Source organism: Meriones unguiculatus, chromosome 19 (genome assembly GCF_030254825.1).
Source record: "Meriones unguiculatus strain TT.TT164.6M chromosome 19, Bangor_MerUng_6.1, whole genome shotgun sequence".
Lineage (NCBI taxonomy): Eukaryota > Metazoa > Chordata > Mammalia > Rodentia > Muridae > Meriones > Meriones unguiculatus.
In genome coordinates, this window is record NC_083366.1 from 58,864,974 (window position 1) to 58,884,484 (window position 19,511).

The 19,511-nt window shown below is 46.9% G+C and overlaps 2 long non-coding RNA genes across 2 annotated transcripts in view; one reads left to right on the plus strand and one right to left on the minus strand.

Moving 5' to 3' along the window:
* LOC132649281 (uncharacterized) overlaps positions 1–19,511 on the plus strand; it is a 75,189-nt gene that overhangs the window by 44,376 nt on the left and 11,302 nt on the right. Inside the window, exon 2 of the long non-coding RNA XR_009587727.1 lies at positions 10,305–10,363. This is a non-coding gene — a long non-coding RNA (uncharacterized LOC132649281). The remainder of the gene's footprint in view (positions 1–10,304; positions 10,364–19,511) is intronic.
* On the minus strand, positions 4,774–16,169 carry LOC132649282 (uncharacterized). The gene is made up of 3 exons (XR_009587728.1): positions 16,040–16,169; positions 10,456–10,592; positions 4,774–5,445 (listed from the first exon to the last, which is right to left on the minus strand). It is a non-coding gene; the product is annotated as an uncharacterized LOC132649282 (long non-coding RNA).

The following is a 19,511-nucleotide window of genomic DNA, read 5'->3' on the forward strand; positions in this document are numbered from 1 at the left end:
CAGTTTCAGAGGTTTCAATCAGTGACTGCTTGGCTCCATTGCTATGAGCTTGTGATGGGCCAGACCATCTTGGCAGAGAGAGGGTAGCAAATCAAGGGTGCTTACCCCAGAAGAGAGAGGGAGAGGAGGGGGAGGAGAGAGGAGAGAGGCGACAGAAGAAAGGAGAGAGTGATTGAGAGAGATCAACAGAGAGAGAGAGAGAGAGAGAGACAGAGGAGAGAGAGAGTGAGATTGGTGTGCATGCCTCTGAAGAACTACTCCCTCTGGTCAAGCTTTCCCTCCTTGTCTATTGATTGGTGAATTCATCAATGAGTTAATAAACTGATGAAGGCAGAGCTTGCTTGCCCCAGTCATCTCTCAGAAGCCCATGAGCTAGACACCAGTCCTTTAAATCGTAAGCCTTTGGAAGACATGTTAGTTCAAATCACACTGGGTCACGATGTTTAATGTGGTCAGATTCTCACTCCAAGGTGGATGGCACCATGTTCAAGCCATTCCTTTCTGATTTCCATCAGAGGAACATTGCTGTATTCCACCTAAGAGGGAAGTCACGAGGGAAGGAGAATGAGAAGAGTCAAGGGTTTGGAGCAGAGGGAGGAGTTTCAGCCGGAAAGGGAATGCATGTTCCCCTGGGAACCACTGGTTGCATTTGAGCATAGTGTAGCAGACAGATGGGCACTAGCGCAGAGAAGCTGTGGCAAGAGGGGAGGTTAAAGGACCAAGCCAGTAACCACTGTGTCCGGACCTGCTGGTCCTGCCAAAGAGTCTGAGGTTAATTCTTAAGGCAATGGGAATGATGACAAGATTTAAGGCAGGCAATTAACAGCGTCAGCGTAATGTTTTAGAACAAGGGCTCTGATTACCTCCCGGAGCAAAAATGTAATGGGTCCAGATATGCTTGAGGCAGGGAGATCGGGTAGGAGGCTGTGGCTGAAGTCCAGTAAGTTGATGAGCTTGGACTGAGGCAGTGACAAGAGTCGGAGGCCTTGGAAGGCAGGAGATGAGTCAGCCGGGGGCTTCTGTGGGGGCAGAAGGTAGATGAGAGAGGAATCTGCTTGAACCAATGGGTGGTGGCATTGCCTGGCTTGGGGAGTCCAGGAGGGACACAGCCCTCCACTCTGTCAGGAAAGGCTCTGGAGAGCCCTATCCTTGGATAGGCACAAGTGCCTGGCCTTGGTTTCTCATCTTGTGAGATGGTTCTCAAGACTGGTTATCCCTTCCTTTTTAGAGTTCAATATTCACCCAACCCGGAGCCCAAACATGACAGTATCACAGGGCGGCTTCATCTCTTGTCGTGTTCCATGGGTAAACAGTTCCTATAAGCTTCCGTGCATTTTGGAACAGAGAGTAAGATTTAGAGGTTTTCACCTTGATTTTGCCCTTATTTTATCTGCTGTTTGAGGATATTGAACCCAACAAACGCCTCATTGTGTTGGACCAACCTAGGTCTTGCTTAGTTTATTTTCTTCTTTGTTCTCTTTGCCTGTTTAGAGCACTCAAAGTTTAATGATCTAACGGACCAAAGAAAATACAGCGAATGACAGAGCTGGCTAAATAGCAATCCTATTATCCCTTTCTGGCACAACAGGAAAGCACATTTCCCAAGTACCACTATAATCAGGCTGAAGCCACGTGACTGGACTTGGCCAATGCTACAGGGCTAAAGAGACGGCAAGTGGCTCCTGGGCCTGGCATGAAGCCCTGTGCTCAACGGCTCATGCCCTCTCTCCCTCCTCCTGTGGTAACACTGAAGGCCACGGGCATAAAACAGCTTCCAAGATGGAAGCTGTTTAGATTCCAGAGTGACCCCTCAGAAGAGAGCCACTAATCTGTGTTGGCTGTGACTTGAGCAAGTCGTAAGCCTAACGTGGGTCAGACCGCTGGAGCTGAGGGTTATCAATGTAGAGCTTGTTAGCCCGGCTAAGGTACTTGGTTAACAGTAAAGCAAGGCTTTTCTTTGAAAGGACCAGTCAAACCTCTCTGCTGCTCACTGTCTACATTGCTACTCACTGGCTGGGCTCTGGTATTGTCATGAGAAGACACATGTTATGCATACCAATAGCCTATAGCAGGTTCGTAGGCTTCTCATCACAGAATTTGAAAATAGACTACAGATATTTGAATGGATAGATATACATGTATGTACATATATATACACACACTTTTATGGATAAGCCTTGAAGCATTTGCTGAGAAACACATCCTTTGGGTGGGAGGGAAGAAGTCATATTTTTTATATCACAGTTAAGAAAAATGAAGTAGACTTGGATACGGTGGCTCATGCAGTTGGGAGGCTGAGGCAGGGGGATTGCCATATGTTTGAGGCTAGTATGGGCTACACAGGAAGATGCTGTCTCAAAAGAAAAAAAAATAGAAGAGAGGAGGAGGAAGGATGAGAGACAAGAAAATAAACAGAAGGACAGAGAGAAAGAAAAGGTCCTATGAAGACAGACTTCTTCATGCTTCCAAACAAGTTTGTTCTGCTGAATTAGAGTGTAGTGATGATGCTTCGTAGAGCGTGTCCTCAGTCTACCCCCCCACTCCCCTCCCAACGCTTGTCTTTGAGGCGAGCACCTTTTGTTATACCTCAAGCGTTCATTGCCATCTCCAAGGGGACAGCTGAGTACTTTCCCTCTCTGGATCAAGGGCCACTGTGTGGGTGTTGGGCACTCAAAACTCAGGATGCCTTTGAGCTGAGAATGAGCTCTGGAGTGAGCCAAGCCACTGTGCATGAAAGCAAGCACAGAAGAGCGGGGACAGGACTCATGCTGCCCTCACTGGAGGCTTTCGTTCTGCTAAGGAACAGAGTGAAGGGAGGGGAGCCAGTGTCTAGGAGGCGCCACCACAGCCACAGAAAGAAAAATAAATAAATAAGCATCACGGAGAGCAAGACTCTTTTTAAAAAAATGTCACTCAATTCTCCAAACACGCTATGGTAGTTTGTGACGAACAGTTCTGAGAGAAGTAGAGATAGAGCCGATTGACAGGACGACGGTGGCTGGGCAGATTGGGACAGAAACAGGAGGAAAAGGCAATGGTGACATTATTGTCCCTTTCACCACAACACCAAATACACTCACAAAGCTATCCCTGATGCTATTTATGTTTTATTTTTAACTGTGTGTCTGGCGGGGCCACTCACCTACATGAGTGGCGGCCTGAGTTTATATTGGTATGTCTTCCTCAAATTCTTCTCCACCTTTTTCCTTGAGACAGCATCTCACTGACCTGAAACTAGACAGGCTGGCCAGTGAGGCCCCAGAATCTGTCTGTCTGTCCCTCCCTGCCCCGAGCTGGTATCACAGGTTTACCATACCGTGCTGGGCTTTTTTTTTTTTTTTCCCAACATTTTTTTTTTTTTTATTCTTTATTCGTGCTGGGCTTTTACATGGGTTTGAGGGATCCAGACTCAAGACCTCAGGCTTGTTCACTGAGCCATCTCTCCAGCCCTGTATATAACCACTGCATCAACCTTAGAAAATGTTATTAAACCCCCTTCTAAAATGTTCTACTGTCTCCCTTAGATCTAGAAACCAGGAGGTCCTAGGAAAGTTTGCTTTCCTGTTTTCTAATGAAATTTCAGGCTAACCACACCCAGCCACATGCTTCTCCCTCATCCTGTCATCCGCAGTGAGCTGTGACATGCCTTTCTTCTAACTGTAAGGCCGTAGTTTCTTTGTGTGGGTTTATACTTCTCACACTACCGTGAAGCACTTGCTTTTTGTTCCTGACACCCCCTTACACAGCTGGGTTTATGCTTTCCATACCAGACGGAGACTGACTCTTGGGTAACCTTTGCAGGTAACCTTTGCCTTTTTGTTCTTTTTGCTTTTTCTTTTTGGCAACGACCCCTGTGCTGCCTCTTCCGGCTTCCTCCAGCAGAGGATGTGTAGCAACAAAGAAAGCTGAGCTTTGTGCTGACTGGGATAGGCTTGGATAAAATGTATGGAAGCAAGTCAGGTGCTACCTAGATGTAGGTTTGCATCAGTGTAACAAAACACCGGAGGCTGGCAACTTTATAAACACACATGATTTGTTCAGGCTGCTTACAATTGTGAAAATCTAAGGACCCGCATCTTGTGACAGACGGCCTTCCTGGTGTCAAAGTGCCAAAGCCGTGCAGATAGCACACAGTGAGAACATGCACACATGTGACTTCTAGTCTCTCTCCCTCCGAAAGCTATCAGAATTCAATATGGGGCCTTCACACACGATGAGTTTAATTCTAATCACCCCTAGCTCATCTCTGTACATTTCATTAGATTCACACCTCTTAATTCCTGAAAATAGGGATTAAATTTGAACTCATGAACCCTGGGGGACACACTCTAGCCATCTGCAAGTCATAGAATATGATTGATGGATCCAAGCCCTACTGCCCTTAGGTTACTGGGGGCCCTACATTCTAAACTCAGTTCTAGGAAAAGGTTCATCTGATTGTCTCTTGTGTGTAATCGTTCTTTCTCTGGAGACATGGGAAGCTGGGCCGCATGCCATCCCTCGCAGCCAGAGAACCCCAAGTAGAGTCCCCACCATCCTCGCTTGTAATGCACTCTTGTCTATTATGCATCACAGAGAAATGATGTATACTTGTTATCTTTGTGCCTCTGAAATATATGAATAAACAAGGGTCCATATACATATAAAACATTATATATTATATGTAAAATTGAATTCTTGAGTTGATCCTTCCTGAAAGGAAATCTTGCAGATCCATTTCCTCCATTTATCTCTTTATAAATAGTATCCATAAATTTTCACCCTGATGCCCTGCAATTCCTGTGGCCTGCATTACGGTGCAGAGTCGGGATGAAACAGGAAGGCAAAAGGTAAAAAGAGTTCACTCCACAGCTGGACTGCGCATCTTCCGGGGGACTCGTTCTCTTCAAAGACGGTCCCTCCGGTGCTTGGTGTGTGAAGCCATGCTCATAAATTCCACCGCACCGATCATCTCCGGCAGCTCTGAACCTGTTGACTTCTCCTGCGGGGCATGGAGACCGTTAATCTCGGATGTCCTCTCAGTCTGAGGGTTGTTCTGTTTGCTGAGAGTTGAAGGCAGACTGTATCTGTTCCCACTGACCTTTGAGAGGTTTGCCGTGTGTTCCCTATAAGCGGGTCGTGTGGAAACCAATTACCGGAGCTTGTCCAAGCTCACAGACACGAGCGGTCAAGGTGGGCGCCTTGCTTCTGTCATCTTCCCCAGCGAGGTCTCTGCCAACAGAAGTGGTTAGGATTCTGCCTCTGAAGAGATGCATGGGGACTTTTCTGATTAACAGTTCTTCTCCGGGGCCTGTGAGTGAGTTGAGCTGCCTCCTGAAGTACAAAGATAAGGAGCCGGAGACCTGAGGCCAGCTTCCAGGAGTGACTGAGAATTCTATTTCAGAAGTCAAAGTGGCTGTGGTAGACCTCACTGGTGTCAGCCCTTATAATAGGCAGGTCTCCTTCCTGTGGAGAGAGAACGGTTGGATCCACACAAGCAGAACAGAGAAGAGCAAGAGAACTGTGTCATGAAGGTAGGTGTTTGGGGAGATAGCCGCTCTTGACAAACGGAAGGATGGGCGTGCAAACCCACCAACACGCCTTAGGCATAACAGGCTCCCCGCCTCCGTGGCTGGAGAGCTGTTTGTTTCCTGAACCGTTTGGGGAGTCCTGCCTGCTGTCTGTCTTATAGAAAGTTTCCGTTGTCTACTAAAACCAGTTCTCGCTCGGTGTCATTACTGAACAGTAGCAAGCACTCACCTTCCAGTGGCTGTTTACAGTGCTCTCTATCACCTCTTACAGTCCCCTTCAGGGTTAAAGGCAAATGGTGACAGGACTGCAGAGAAAACGATCACGTGCTCCCTGAGGCTTAATCTCCAGCAGAATGTTTCTACCCAGATGTCATCCACCGGCCCCCTCCCTGGGAGCCCTCATTCTCATTTGGTCTACATCCCTAATCTTGATACCTTGCTGCACTTTTCAATTCAGCCTTGCCCCTAACCCTCCATTCATGACGGCTTGCTGAAAATCATCCGCTGGTTTCCACCATTCCTTTAAAAAAATTATCTTCAGTTTTAGTTTGTGTGTGTGTGTGTGCGTGTGTGTGTGTGTAGAGGTGCTGGTGCGTGCATGGCACGGTCCATGGGTGACGTCAGAAGACAACCGGTGGGAGTCTGTTCTCTCATTCCACCAGGTGGTTTTCTGGGACTCAACTCAGCTCATGAGGCTTGGCAGCAAGCGCCTTAACCCACAGAGCCATCTTACCGATCCCCACATCCTCTCTTCTTTAGGACGTGCTGGGAAATACTGTGTAGTCCCTAGTGATGGATTTGGGAGGATAATCTTGTCTGTGTCCTGACTGTACCTTCAGGTCATCATGCTGTTTGGATCTGCTTCTGGACTACTTTTTTCCTTCCAGTGTTGGTTTACCAGATTTGATCCATCTCCTTGAAATGGACAAGAGGCCTAACTAACGAGGTGATTAACAGAACATGTGTGATGGGAAGAGTTCAATAATGCCCGTGAAAGCACATGTTTATCCTTGATCTGCAGTCTACCCCTGAACTGTTTGTACCCTTGCTCTATGGTTAATCTCTACACGTTTAAAAGTCGCTGTTGGTCCTCATAAAGGTGGCAGGACACATACACAGCTTCTGTGCCTCACAGTGTCAGGGCTTTCATTGTGATGGGGTTTCCGTCCGAGTTGGGCACTGAGACAAGGAAAGAGTTTGCTCCTCATTTCTGAGCTGTGGGGGAGATGAAGAGAAATGTGCTTTCCCACCAGGGTCTGATTCACACCAGTGCCTGTGACGCCGAGCCAGGCTGTTTCCCAGGTTGGTTTTCTGGCAAGTTTGCTTTCTCTCTAGGGAAACCCAAAGACCCCAAGGAGCTGGTGGTGGAGACGACGTTAACGACAGGGGGATGAGCAGCTCTGCAGCCGCATCTCCGAGAACAGAAAGGATGGCTCCTTCACATCCTTCTCTGAGAGGAGGACTGTTTTGCTCTTGTCGGGCTGTCCATTCATTTGTGTCAAACGGAGCTAATAATGGGTGTGGAAGCACTTAGAGGCGGAATAGATGCTACTCTGTAAGAGCAATGACTGGTTCCCTTTCTGAAGGCAAACAACAGTGTGTTAGAGTGTTTGTTCGCTAGAAAGGTGGAAAGGGTTTTGTGTGCGTCCTGAAGAATAGATTCTGCATCATTTAATCAATGAACCTTTTTTTTTTTTTTTTCTGAAAAAGGACTGGCCAGCCAGGGAGGGTGGCTCTTACTGCCCGGATGGGTGCCACTGATCTGCCTTCAGAGATCTTTCTGGCATCTTCCCGAGGGACCCTACTTTAAGAACTGGAAAACTTTTTGGGGCAAAAGAGGTTCCTCTCTACTAAAATAGCCTTCTAATGAGTATTAGAAGGTCCAGGCACGGCGGGGTGCCATAGAAGCCAGGCCAGCTAGCTCTCTGCCTCGTAAATACATGCTCCCACTGACAACATGCCCATGTGTGTCATGAGGGCCTTTGATATTTTCTTGGCCAGTTGGAGAGACAGCAAGTCAAACATCAATCATAAACAGATACCTTATGCTCAGAAAGAAAAAGAATAAAAAACACCCGTGGTTACACAGAACGACAGTGCCTTTTGTGATGTTTGGTTTGCTAACAGGTGTGCAATGTGAACAGACAGATGCTTCTTAAAAAAAAAGAAGAAAGAAAGAAAGGAGGAAAGGAAGGAAGGAAGGAAGGAGAAAAGGAAGAAGGAAAGAAAAAGAAAACAAAAACCAAAGCCAAGCAGCACGGCTAATATCTTCAGCCCAATTCTCAGAGAGGATGAGGCAGGGGGATTGGCATGAGCTCGAAGCTAGGCTGGGCTACGTTGAGTCTGAGGCTAGCCCACGCACGTGTTGGTTTATATCATGGCCCTCCACAGGACCCATCTCTCAAGAGCCCAGTGACTAGATTCTCTGATGGTAGAATTTTGTTACCCACCTGATACTGGCACAGGCCCAAGTTACTAGTTGGTGGTTTCAACTGCTTTGAGCTACTTCTGTGCTCCTGAAAGACCGACTTAGTCATTGCTGCCTTTGTACTCAGTAAGTCAGAGACGGCTATAGCAAAGGAGTGCCTCATTCACTTCATTTCTGAAACTTGTGATGAAAGCCAATGAAGCTAGAGGGCTTACTCCAGTTCTCACCTTCCCCCTTCGTTCTCTTGCTTTCTGTAGGGGTGGTGTGGTATGGTATGGTGTGGTGTGGTGTGGTGTGTGTGTGTGTTTTGAGACAGAGCCTCTCACTAGCCTGGAACTCACCATGTAGGCTAGGCTGGCCCACAAGCTCCAGGGACCCTCCTGCCTCTGCCTCCTAGAGTAGGGATTACAAGCATATGTCACCCACTCCCAACTTTTTTTTTTTCCAAGACAGGTTTTACTGTGTAGCTCTGGCTGTCCTGGAACTCACTGTGTAGGCCAGGCCCCACAGAGATCCACCTGCCTCTGCCTCCAAGTAATCCAGCTATTTAATGCCAGTTCTGGAGATCTGACTCAGATCATCAAGCTTGCATGGCTTGTGTTTTACTGACTGAGCTATCTGTCCAGGCCCACATTGTCATTTGAGTTCACTCCCGGAGTCTCCATCATATTGAAATGCCCACATTGCAAACTGGGATGTGGAGAGGGGAGCTTCAATAATGTAAAATGCAGATACTAGAACGTAGCACAGAATACTAAGTAGAAATCACAGGAGGCCATTGCTTCAAGCTAAGCTCCTTCCCCGGGGGCCTCCTGCATACCGGGTTATATATAGATTAAAATGGAGTCACTTATGCCTAAGGCCCTCATCATCAAGCTGAAACTAAGCTGTTTATCTGACCTCTCAAGAAACCAGGAAAAATGAGAGATAAGAGCCAAATGCCCCAGACAGGTCAGTTTCAACCAACATGCTAATGAAGCTTCACTGGTTTTAATTTTAATCCATACACAAAGAAGTGGCCTGAAGTAACCCCATTATCCAGGCTCTTTGTTCTTGTTGTTCTGTCCCCTCGTTACCACCTTACAAAGGAGGGGGACTTTGAAACAATCTGCTTTTTTTCCTTGTTCTTTATTTCTGTCTATTAAGCTAACCTCTTCTCACACGATTGAACCACCCATCCAATTTTTTGATTGTGAAGTTAAACCCAGAGCCAATTTGGATGCTTAAATTCCATTGTTGTAACTTTGTCCAGGACAATAGAAAGTACTTAACTACTTTGTTTGTGTGGATGTAGGATGTGTGTGTGTGTGTGTGTGTGTGTGTGTGTGTGTGTTGTTATACTCAGTATCTGCAGTCTGGTGAAGCCCTGGAAGAAACTCTGGGTGACAGTTGGTGGTGCCAGCCACTGAGGGGCTCACCCAGCCTATCCCTGGAGAAGGGCAGGCCAGTTAAGATGCCCACCACTTCTACCTCACCTTCCTGGAAGAGAGGAAATAGGTCTTAAGATTTCACCACACGAGCTGGTGTGGGGAATGGCCACAGCTGTCTGCTGAATTCTCTTCTGTCCTCCCAGTTTGACCAAAGCTGTGTCCATGTCTGTTATACAGGTGCACCAAGGTTTCTGCTCTGAGTTTTACAGTGTTCTGATTCTAGGCTCTGCCATAGTTCAGTACAGGTCTTGCCATAGCGATCTTGTGGGATCCTAAAGAGGCAGGGCCGTGTGTGTGTGTGTGTGTGTGTGTGTGTGTGTGTGTGTGTGTGGTAGGGGGTTAGTTCTGTCCTCGGAAGTAGATTCCAACCTTCTGCCCACTTTTTTTCTCCCTAGCCTGTGCTCCCTATGCATTCCATCTTGCTGCTAGCCCAAAGGACAATAGGATGGACCTTCATCACAGATTAGCCTCGGAACCACTGATTCAAGTCAAACATTCCCTCTTTTAAGATGCTTTTCCCAAGGCAGTGCTTCACAACCTGTGAGTCATCACAACATGAGGAACTGTGTTAAAGGACCACAGTACTAGGAAGGCTGAAAACCACTGTCCCAGGGCATATGTTATAGTAATGCAAAGATGACCAACGTAGTCTCACTGCTGGCGATCGGGGCTCATAAAAGACTTTTTCATGCCCTTGAAAAAGGTCAGCCTTTTCAGCTGCTACCGTGGTGGAACCCATAGCACACCAAAAACAACTGAAGACTTCATGTGTCAAATCACCAGCTGGTTACGCAAGATGGGTCAGGTTAGCAAACACTCAAAATGAACTCTCTTCGGGCTGCGGGAAGTAACTGAATTCTGATTTCTGCAGGGAAATGATATTATTCAACCTCACAGATAAGTACTAATAAAGTTATTTCGGTTTTGTTTCAACAGTGATCTTTAGCCTCTGTTAAACTTGATCCCCGAGTCTCAACACTGAATTCTATTCTCACGTAAGTATTCGTGCAGGCTTATTATGGCATAATGCCAACTTAGTAATAAAAAACTACTGAGAAATGTGTGGAGAAGTGCGTGGCTCACTCACCCGGTGGTGGCTGGGCTGTTTCCCCTGTGGCCAGGCCCAAGATGACCAGGCCTAACCTCCGCATCTCAGCGCTGTATCTTGCTCTCAGGTGTCCTCTAGTGGTCAGAACACAGACCATTTTCCCTGACAGCTCTTTCCTGAAAAACCAAAATAATGTCCCACATTCGTAAATCATCAGGGGGTACACAATGCTCACCTGGGTCTATTAGCTTATGTAGGCACCACACTGGAAAGAATTTTATGACCTACGTGCTCTGTTTTTAAGAAATGTTTGATTTATCAGCCCTCCTTTTTTATTGTATTTATTTATTTAGTGTATATGTGTGTTTGGCACACACAGCCATGGTGCAGGTAGGAAGGTCACAGGACAAGTTTGTTAGTTCTCTCCTTCCACTCTGCGAATTCTGGGAATCCAGCTCAGATCCTCAGGCTTGGCAGCAAGCCTGCCAATTCTCAATAGTCCACAGAAATTTTGTTTTTTTAAACAAGGTCTCACAGTTCTAGATAGCCTGGGGTATACTTGATAGAGCAAGATTACCCTAAAAGCATGGCTGTCCCCCTGCCTCAGCCTCCTGAGTGCTGAGATTACGGAGCATGCACCCACGTAGCAAGCAAAACGACATTATTCCTTCCCTCTTTACCCTACCTCATCCCTCTTGTTAACACTTACCCATTCTGACTGTGCTCGCCTTTGTCTGCAATTCTGACTAGAGGGTGCTACAGTTTAATCATGAATGCCCTTGGGAGATGGTGGGGCTCTTAGGAGGCAGAGCCTAGAAGTTGGGAAAGGAGGGAAGCCAGGCTATCTGAATTGTGCCATTGACAACATTTTGGCACCTTGGCTCCTCTCTTCCTCTCTCTGATTCCCAGCCACCATGGGGGGAGCACATCACGCGCCACACCATTTACCACAGGTCCCAAAGCCATGGAGCCAAGGAAGCATGGGATTTTGAAATTTCTGAAACCATGAGTCAAAATAACCCTTCCTTCCCTGAAGTCGATGGCCTCAGCTGCTTTGTCACAGAGCCGGAACTCTAACACTGAAGGTCAGCTTCTCCAGATCCCTGGCATATGTTCCCCTCAGTATTGAGGGGAGCAGAAGAGTGACCAATGCATAGTAGGTGATAGATGACTATTATTTGAATGCCAAACCTAACCAAAAATTGGGTACTGTCACATGAGATTGGAAAGCAAGAGTCTAGCTTTTCAGAGGTTAATGTTCTAGAATAATTGGACTACAGGACTATCTCTGTAGAAGGAGCTGTAGGCATTTGTGCTTCATAATTGGGATGAGACTACGCTAGACATTTGTACTTACCGTCAGCATTTGAGGCATTGTCTGTGGGAGAAAGACTGCGTCTATCCAATTTGCATTCAAAGATTATACTCATTGGGATAGAAAATACAGGGCAAGAATTTTGGCCTGACAGGAATTCCAGACTTATTTTGAAGTAGTTTTGAGCACCACCGGAACTCTCTCTCTCTCTTTGTAGGTGTGTGTGTGTGTATGTGTGTGTGTGTGTGTGTGTGTGTTCATTCATAGCTGCTGTCATGAAATAGGGGTCCCCACAAACTAGCAGTTATGATGACCACTATGAAGGCTCATCTTCACTGTCAACCTGACTGGATTTAGAATCACCTAGGAAACAAACCATTGGTTGTGCCTGTCAGGATGTAAGAGGCTCAATCGGGAGGGAAGAGCCACCTTGAATTGGTCATTGCTCTTCCAGGGGCTGAGATCACAGGTTAAGCAAAGGCCAGAAAGTAAGCTGAAGCGTCACCATTCCTCTCTCCATGCTTCCCGACTGTAGACGCAATGTTACCAGCCGCTTCGCGATCCTCTCGCTGTGTCATTCCATCGCGATGGACCATGTCCATTCAAACCATGAGCCAAAAGAAAGTCTTTCCTAACTTAGACCACATTCTGTTAGATATTTGCTCATATTTATGAGAAAGTAGTGAATGTGTCACAAACTAGGATGCTTTAAGGATTTCATTCTCCTGAAACTCTTCCCAGATGTACTGAATCAGAACCCCAGGAGGGCCCAGGAACCCCTACTTTATAACAAGTTCCTGGTGATCCAAAGGCAGCCTGTCTGTGAACAGTTTGTTGCTTGGGGTTCAGAGCAGTAGTTGGGCTGGCTGATGGAACCTTCTGGACACATGACCCCATGATTCCAGATACTCACAGAAGGTCCTCTCTTAATAAAGACAATAGCAGTTGGTGCAATTTTTGCTGGGTCTGTTAACCAAAATAGAAAAGCAAATCAAGGTCAGGATGAGTCACTCAGGTGTAGTTTCCCGTCTCCCCAAGGGTGGGTAGGTTAGTCTTCAAATTGCCATGTACAAATAACTCTCCTCAGAAAGTGGCATGCTGTGGCTAGCTTGGCATGATGCTTTCTGTATATCTCATTCCCAGTGTTGGGCATTTCAGAGGAAACCCAAACAGCTGGCTTCTACAAGGAGGACTGTCAATGGAAAACTACGTGTATTGATCCCTGTTGGGCAAATAGAGAATTTTATGGTCATTCTGTTCTATCCCACACTACCATAATACTTTATGTTCCAGGCTTTTCTGTTCACTGTAATATATTATTTTCATGAGTTTATTTATTTCATTCGAGCTACGCAGTCTTGGCTGGTCTTGAACTTGTGGTGCTCCACCTGCCCTGGACGTCTCAGTGCTAGGGGACGGCAGGGATGCGCCACTACACCTGGCTCCTGCGCGATAATTTAGCCTCATGGATGGGCGGGTGGCGATAAACATGGGCAAGGAAAGGAGCTAAAAGTTGCTTGCTCACCCTTCTCTAAGGCAAACACACATACACACACACACACACACACACTCACTCACACTCACACGTGCACACACATACACACAAACTTTGACTAGAGAGTGGAGAGTGGCAAGCTCTTACTTGATCTATCCACAGAAAGGCAAGTTAAATTGCAGTGAGGTTATTTACAGAGTGTAGAATTAAGGTGTGAACACACAGGTGGATCCTTTCTGGTCCCATCTCTCAAGGGGCTTGAGTCTAGATGTGCTGAGGTAGAGAATCACGTTCAACACAAGTGTTCCATCGGTGTCTCTCTTACGATGCTGGTGGCAGAGAGATACACAAAGGGCTGTGTCTCCACTGCTCCCAACTTACCCCAGTGTAGTTCGTGGGGCTCAATGCCTGCCCAGTCCTGTCATTACTTTGCATGGTCCAATAGACACAGTTGGTTTTGCTCATATGTTTATTTTGAACTGGGTGAAGGAGGAAAGGCTTAAGTGTGAGTGTCAGGATACTGAAGAGAAAGAAAATGGATAGGATACGTGACCCCTGCCCCTGTCCTGAGAGCCTGAATCCGAAAGAGAGGATTAGGTCAGGAGGTAAATAAAGCCAACAGAGTGACATTTCTCGGGTGATGTGGGAAAGAAGAGCTCTTCCCCTGTGCTCCACTACACACCAAATAGCCCAGGGAAGCAGGAGAAAGGCAGGACGGAACACCTCTCCCTTGTCTTGTTTGGATTAATTTGAGTGTTTCTCGTTAAACACCAACACATGTTTGGCAGTAGAGGGAGGCCTCTGTTTTCCCTGTTCCTTCTTGCAGTCATGGTAACTGGACATGGTGCAGGTGGAGAATGGGCACAGAGGTTGCTGGGCTGCTTCCCAAGAGTGCAGGACAGGCAGCGGAGCTGAGCTATAAACCAAGAAGCTTGTGGGTCTGGAAATCAATCTGGCGCTTTCTCAGACAACTAGGAATAGCACTTCCCCAAGATCCAGCCATACCACTCCTGGGCATATATCCAAAAGAGGCTCAAGTACACAAAAAGGACATTTGCTCAACCATGTTTGTAGCAGCTTTATTTGTAATAGCCAGAAGCTGGAAACAGCCCAGATGCCCCTCAACTGAAGAATGGATACAGAAATTATGGTACATCTATACAATGGAGTTTTACTCAGCAATGAAAAATAAGGAAATCATGAAATTTGCAGGTAAATGGTGGGACCCTGGAAAGGATCATCCTGAGTGAGTTGTCCCAGAAGCAAAAAGACACACACGGTATATACTCACTCATATAGACATACAACATAGGACAAATCCACTAAAATCTGTGCATCTAAAGAAACTAAGCAAGAGAGAGGACCCTAACTAAAACGGTCAATCCCCATCCTGAAAGGCAAAAAGGAGGGACATCAGAAGAAGAAGAAAACAGGAAACAACCTAACAACCTTCTACAGAGGGCTTCTGAAAGCCAGAAGAAGAAAACAGGAAACAAACTAGGAACCTACCACAGAGGGCCTCTGAAAGCCTCTGCCCTACAGACTATCAAAGCAGATGCTGAGCCTGATGGGCAACTGTTGGGCAGAGTGAATGGAATTTTATGTAAGAAGTGGGAAATAGTAAGAGCTGGAGAGGACAGGGTCTCCACAAGGAGAGCAACAGAACAAGAAAATTTAAACACAGGGAACTTCCCAGAGACTCATACTCCAACCAAGGACTATTCATGGAGATAACCTAGAACCCCTGCACAGATATAGCCCATGGCAGTTCAGTGTCCAAGTGGGTTACATAGTAATGGGAAGAGGGACTGCCTCTGACATAATCTGATTGGCCTGCTCTTTGATCACCTCCCCCTGAGGGGGGAGCAGCCTTACCAGGCCACAGTAGAGGACAATGCAGCCACTTTTGATGTGAACTGATAGACTAAGATCAGAAAGGAGAGGAGAACCTCCCCTATCAGTGGACTTGGGGAGTGGCATGCATGCAGAAAGGGGAGGGAGGGAGGGATCAGGAGGGGAGGAGGGAGGGGCTTATGGGGGATACAAAATGAATAAAGTGTAATTAATAAAATAAATAAAAACCATAAAAAATTGCCCCCAACATGGAAACAATTTAAAAAAAAAAAAAGAAAGAAGCTTGTGGGACAGAGAAAAAGAAAAGGACTCGGAGGCTGGTTCTCCTGGGAGCCTTTAAATGCAGAAGTGTGACATACCAAACTATGTGATGGCAGGGGACTATCCTTTGAACCAAAGGCGAAAGAAACACATTAATCTAATCTGCTTCTCAGTGTGGAGTATTGGAAAGCAACGCCTTGGGAACTTGGCCACCACCTTTGACTCACACCCAACTGTGCGCCTGCTCTGGAGCAGGGTTCACGGCATCCCCCATCCTCTGGGCGATCTCCGCCTGCCTTTTCTCCTGTGAAGTACTTCCCTTGCATATAGGCCTGGGAGGTGATGATCCCCTGTAAACATGAGGTTCTGTCTACTGCCAGTTCTGTCTCCTGAGTCTGCAGAGTTGAGGAAGTAGATGTGAACCCTGCCTTCCCCACACTAGACAACACAAACAATGAACAACAGAAGTAAAGGGACTTTATTATGCTAAAACCAAAGGCAGCTCTTTTCCTCTACAGTCACCTGGGGGTGGCTCTGTCATCCGATTAAAGAGACATCCCCACTTCTGCTCAGGTACCATCTTTCCTGCTGTTGAGCACCTGCTCTGGTGAACCTGGGGTCTTTGAAGCCTCATGCTCAGGATCCTGCAGATGCAATCTGTAGACCATGCTAATTGCTCTCACCTTGGAGTCACCTACCTTTTATCCAACGTGTGTGGAGGGATCAGAGAGTCATGTCAGCATGCGCGTCGAATGCCAGCTCACAAAGCTTGCCAAGAAATCCGAAGCTCAGCGAAGATTAATTACCGGCTCTGTCTCTGTGGTCTGTCCATCAGGCAGACATCTCTGTTGCTCTGGAAAGCTAATATAGATATTTCACAAAGGCCAGCCTTCCCTCTGCTTGGAGGCCCTGCCAAGAATGGCTTCAACCAATGGGGGAAACTTCAGAGAGAGAGAGAGCAAGGGAAGCTGCCAGCAAAGGAGGAGGGGAGAGCAGAGGGCGGAGCCATGCATGGAGAAAACAGCACATGGCTCCTGGGCCAGGCCCCTGGGGACACTCTTGTGCAGCCCTCCCACCTGGTGACACAGACAGAGCCGAGAAGTGTGCTTCTTAACAGGCATGTGGTCAGCCACTAGACTCTTACTTCACTGGACTCAAAATGATTTTTTTTCATACTGTGTTATTCGTTCATCAGTTCAACAAAGACTTCAGCACATTGGAAAGTGAGCCGAGTAGAACAGGGTTTGAATCACTGAAGGCTGACTAATATTCGTGATGGCACAGATGATGCATTTGGACCTAGCTAATTGGATGGACTTCCTTCCTGCCTGCCTGCCTTCCTTCCTTGTTTGTTTGTTTAGATTTGTTTATTATTATGTATACAGTATTTCTGCCTGCATGAAATGCCTGTGAGCCAGAAGAGGGCACCAGATCTCATTACAGATGGTTGTGAGCCACCATGTGGGTGCTGGGAATTGAACTCAGGACCTCTGGAACAACAGGCAGTGCTCTTAACCTCTCAAAAACAAAGGGGGCCAGCTCTCCAGCCCCCTTTGTTTTTGAGTCAGGATTTTGCTATATAGACCATGATGACCAGGAACCCACTATGTAGCCCAGGCTGGCCCGGGGCATGCAGTAATATTCCTGCTTCAACTTCCCAAATGCTAGAATTAGAGGTCCATCTCTGATTTTGTTTTAAAGTAGAAAATGCAGCATTGTTCTCCCGAGATGTTCTAAAATGCTTGAAGAAACCCTTGAAAACAGCAGTTTGTTTCCTAGATTGGCCCACAAGGGCCAATCTTCTTCTCTTCCTCCTTTTATTTTCTCTCTCTATGTATCTCTCTATGTATCTATGCATCTATCTATCTATCTATCTATCTATCTATCTATCTATCTATCTATCTATCTATCTCTTTAAATCTGCACCACAGCACGAGTTCATTGGTCTGCCGGAAACACATGCACATTCTTTGTTTGCCTCTGAACTTCAAGGATGGTGGCTCAGCTGGCCTGCTCCCACTGGCCTGGCACACACAGTTGAAAATGAATTAAATGAGCACATGGCCCTGTGTGGTCTCTGAGCATACATCCGGTCCCAGCCAGCAGCCACCATTTCCAGGTGAGGCCGTTGAGATGCTTAGACCAGAGGTCCTGCAGCTTAGCTGAGTGAGCCAGACCTTCCAAACAGCACAGGGTGTCACAGCCAGGGCCTGCTCATGCTGCCGTGGGAGTGTGCATGGCTCATGTCTGCAGAGACGCAGGTTAGAAAGAGAAAACTGAAAACGGATTGAGAAGATGAGTCCCAAACAATATGTTCTCTAGCGAATAAAATGATAAATTAAAAAACAAACAAACAAAAAAAACACTTTGAGCTTGCAAAACAACATATACATTCCAAAGGTTAAGTCCTCACTGCATTTATGAAAGGCAAAGACTGTAGTTATCATCACGCGATGTGTTTAGCATGCATTAACCACGTACTCTGCTGGCCCCGCCCTCCGCTCCGGGGATGGTGAGTAAACCAGGTTGTGCTGGGCGCCCCTTGCCTCCTCGCAGCAGTCCTTGGGGGACTCACGACTTTTCTCCCTGGTGTGACCAAGAAGACACTCGACCGGGGAAAGGTTTGTCTCGGCTCGCAGTGCATCCATCGCTGAAGAGGGCGTGGCACCGTGGGTGCTTGTTCGCTACTCAGTGGGTCAAGAGGCAGAGGGGTGCTCAGTTGGCCATTTTCTGTTTCTCTTCGCGCTCGGTTCAGGACCGCAGCCGAAGGGACGGCACCTCCCACATTCAAGGCTTTTCCTCATCACATAGGAGTCTATGGAAATGCCCTCATGGATGCCCCCGAAGGTGTGCTTCGCTAATATCACAGGTACTTCTTTATCTAATCATGTTGACATTCAAAACTAACTATCACACGTGGCATGACCGTGCAACTAGTTAGTGTGCTAGCATGGCGCCTTGTGTGAAATCACTTTTCCACCCCGAACGACACCACCAGACAGAGAACGCCTTTCCTTTGGTTCTTCTCAGCATTCCTCTGTCAACAGCACTAGCAGCAACACGCGTATGTGTTTATTTGTTGGTTGCATGATCAAATGCCTGACAAGAAGCAAGTTAAGGGAGACAGGGTTCCTTTGGCTCGTCGCTGCTGGTGAGGAGAGCATGGCAGCAGGCTCGTGAGGCCGCTGGTCACCTTGTCTCTGCCGTCAGGAAGCAGAGAGCGGACAGGAAGTAGGGCCTGATGGGAAAACCTCAAGGCCCGTTGTAGTGACTGACTTTCTGCAGAGAGACTCCACCTTCTAAAGGTTCCAGGCTTACAGCCCTGGCAGCTGAACCCAGGCGTCCAACACAGGAGCCTCTAGAGGGAGTTTTGTGCTCAAGCACAAGTGTTGCCCTAGAGGTATAGGAATGTGAGACTCTAGCAGTGGAAAGAGTGTAGATTCCAGAATGAGGGCAGATAGGGCCATTCTGAGACAAAGGACCATTTCCTCTTAAACCCAACTCGGTTAGAAGGCTTCACAGTGACCTGCCTAAACAACCCCCCTGTGAGCCATAAGGGCTGATTCTAACTATGGCCATGGTTCATTGTTGAGAAAATTTACAGAATACATCACTTTTAAAGTTACTTTTATAAAATTGTGTTTGTTTCTCAGTTTCTCTCTTAACCTGGCTATCACCCAAATAATTGAGACTCCATTATATTATCTGTTTAACAAGCTTCAAGGCACAATCCTGAGCAGTTCTAACCCCATTCTTAACCCTCTCAGCTACTCTGGCTTCCTTCCAGAGCAAATCCCAGGAATACTTCCACTTTATGGCCTTTCTGCTCAGTTGACTCTTATCTTCTCTCCTGGACCGCTGCTGGTGGCTCAATCCCTTACTTCCTCTTTTAACTCCTCCTCCTCTGGCTGGCAGGGAGTCCAGCCCTATTCTCTCTCCTGCTTAGCGATTGGCTATAAGCTGCTTTATAGCAGGGTACAGTTGGGGAGCGGTGTTTACACAACATTAAGACAGGAGATTTTCAGAACAAGGGTTGCAACCAGATATTGGGGGGGGTTTTACAGAAATTAGCATTTGAATTACACAGTAACCTTATGCCTACATATCGCTTTTATTTTGATAGTTGAACTGTAGATTTAATAGGCATGTTTGGCTAACTTTGCTTTCACT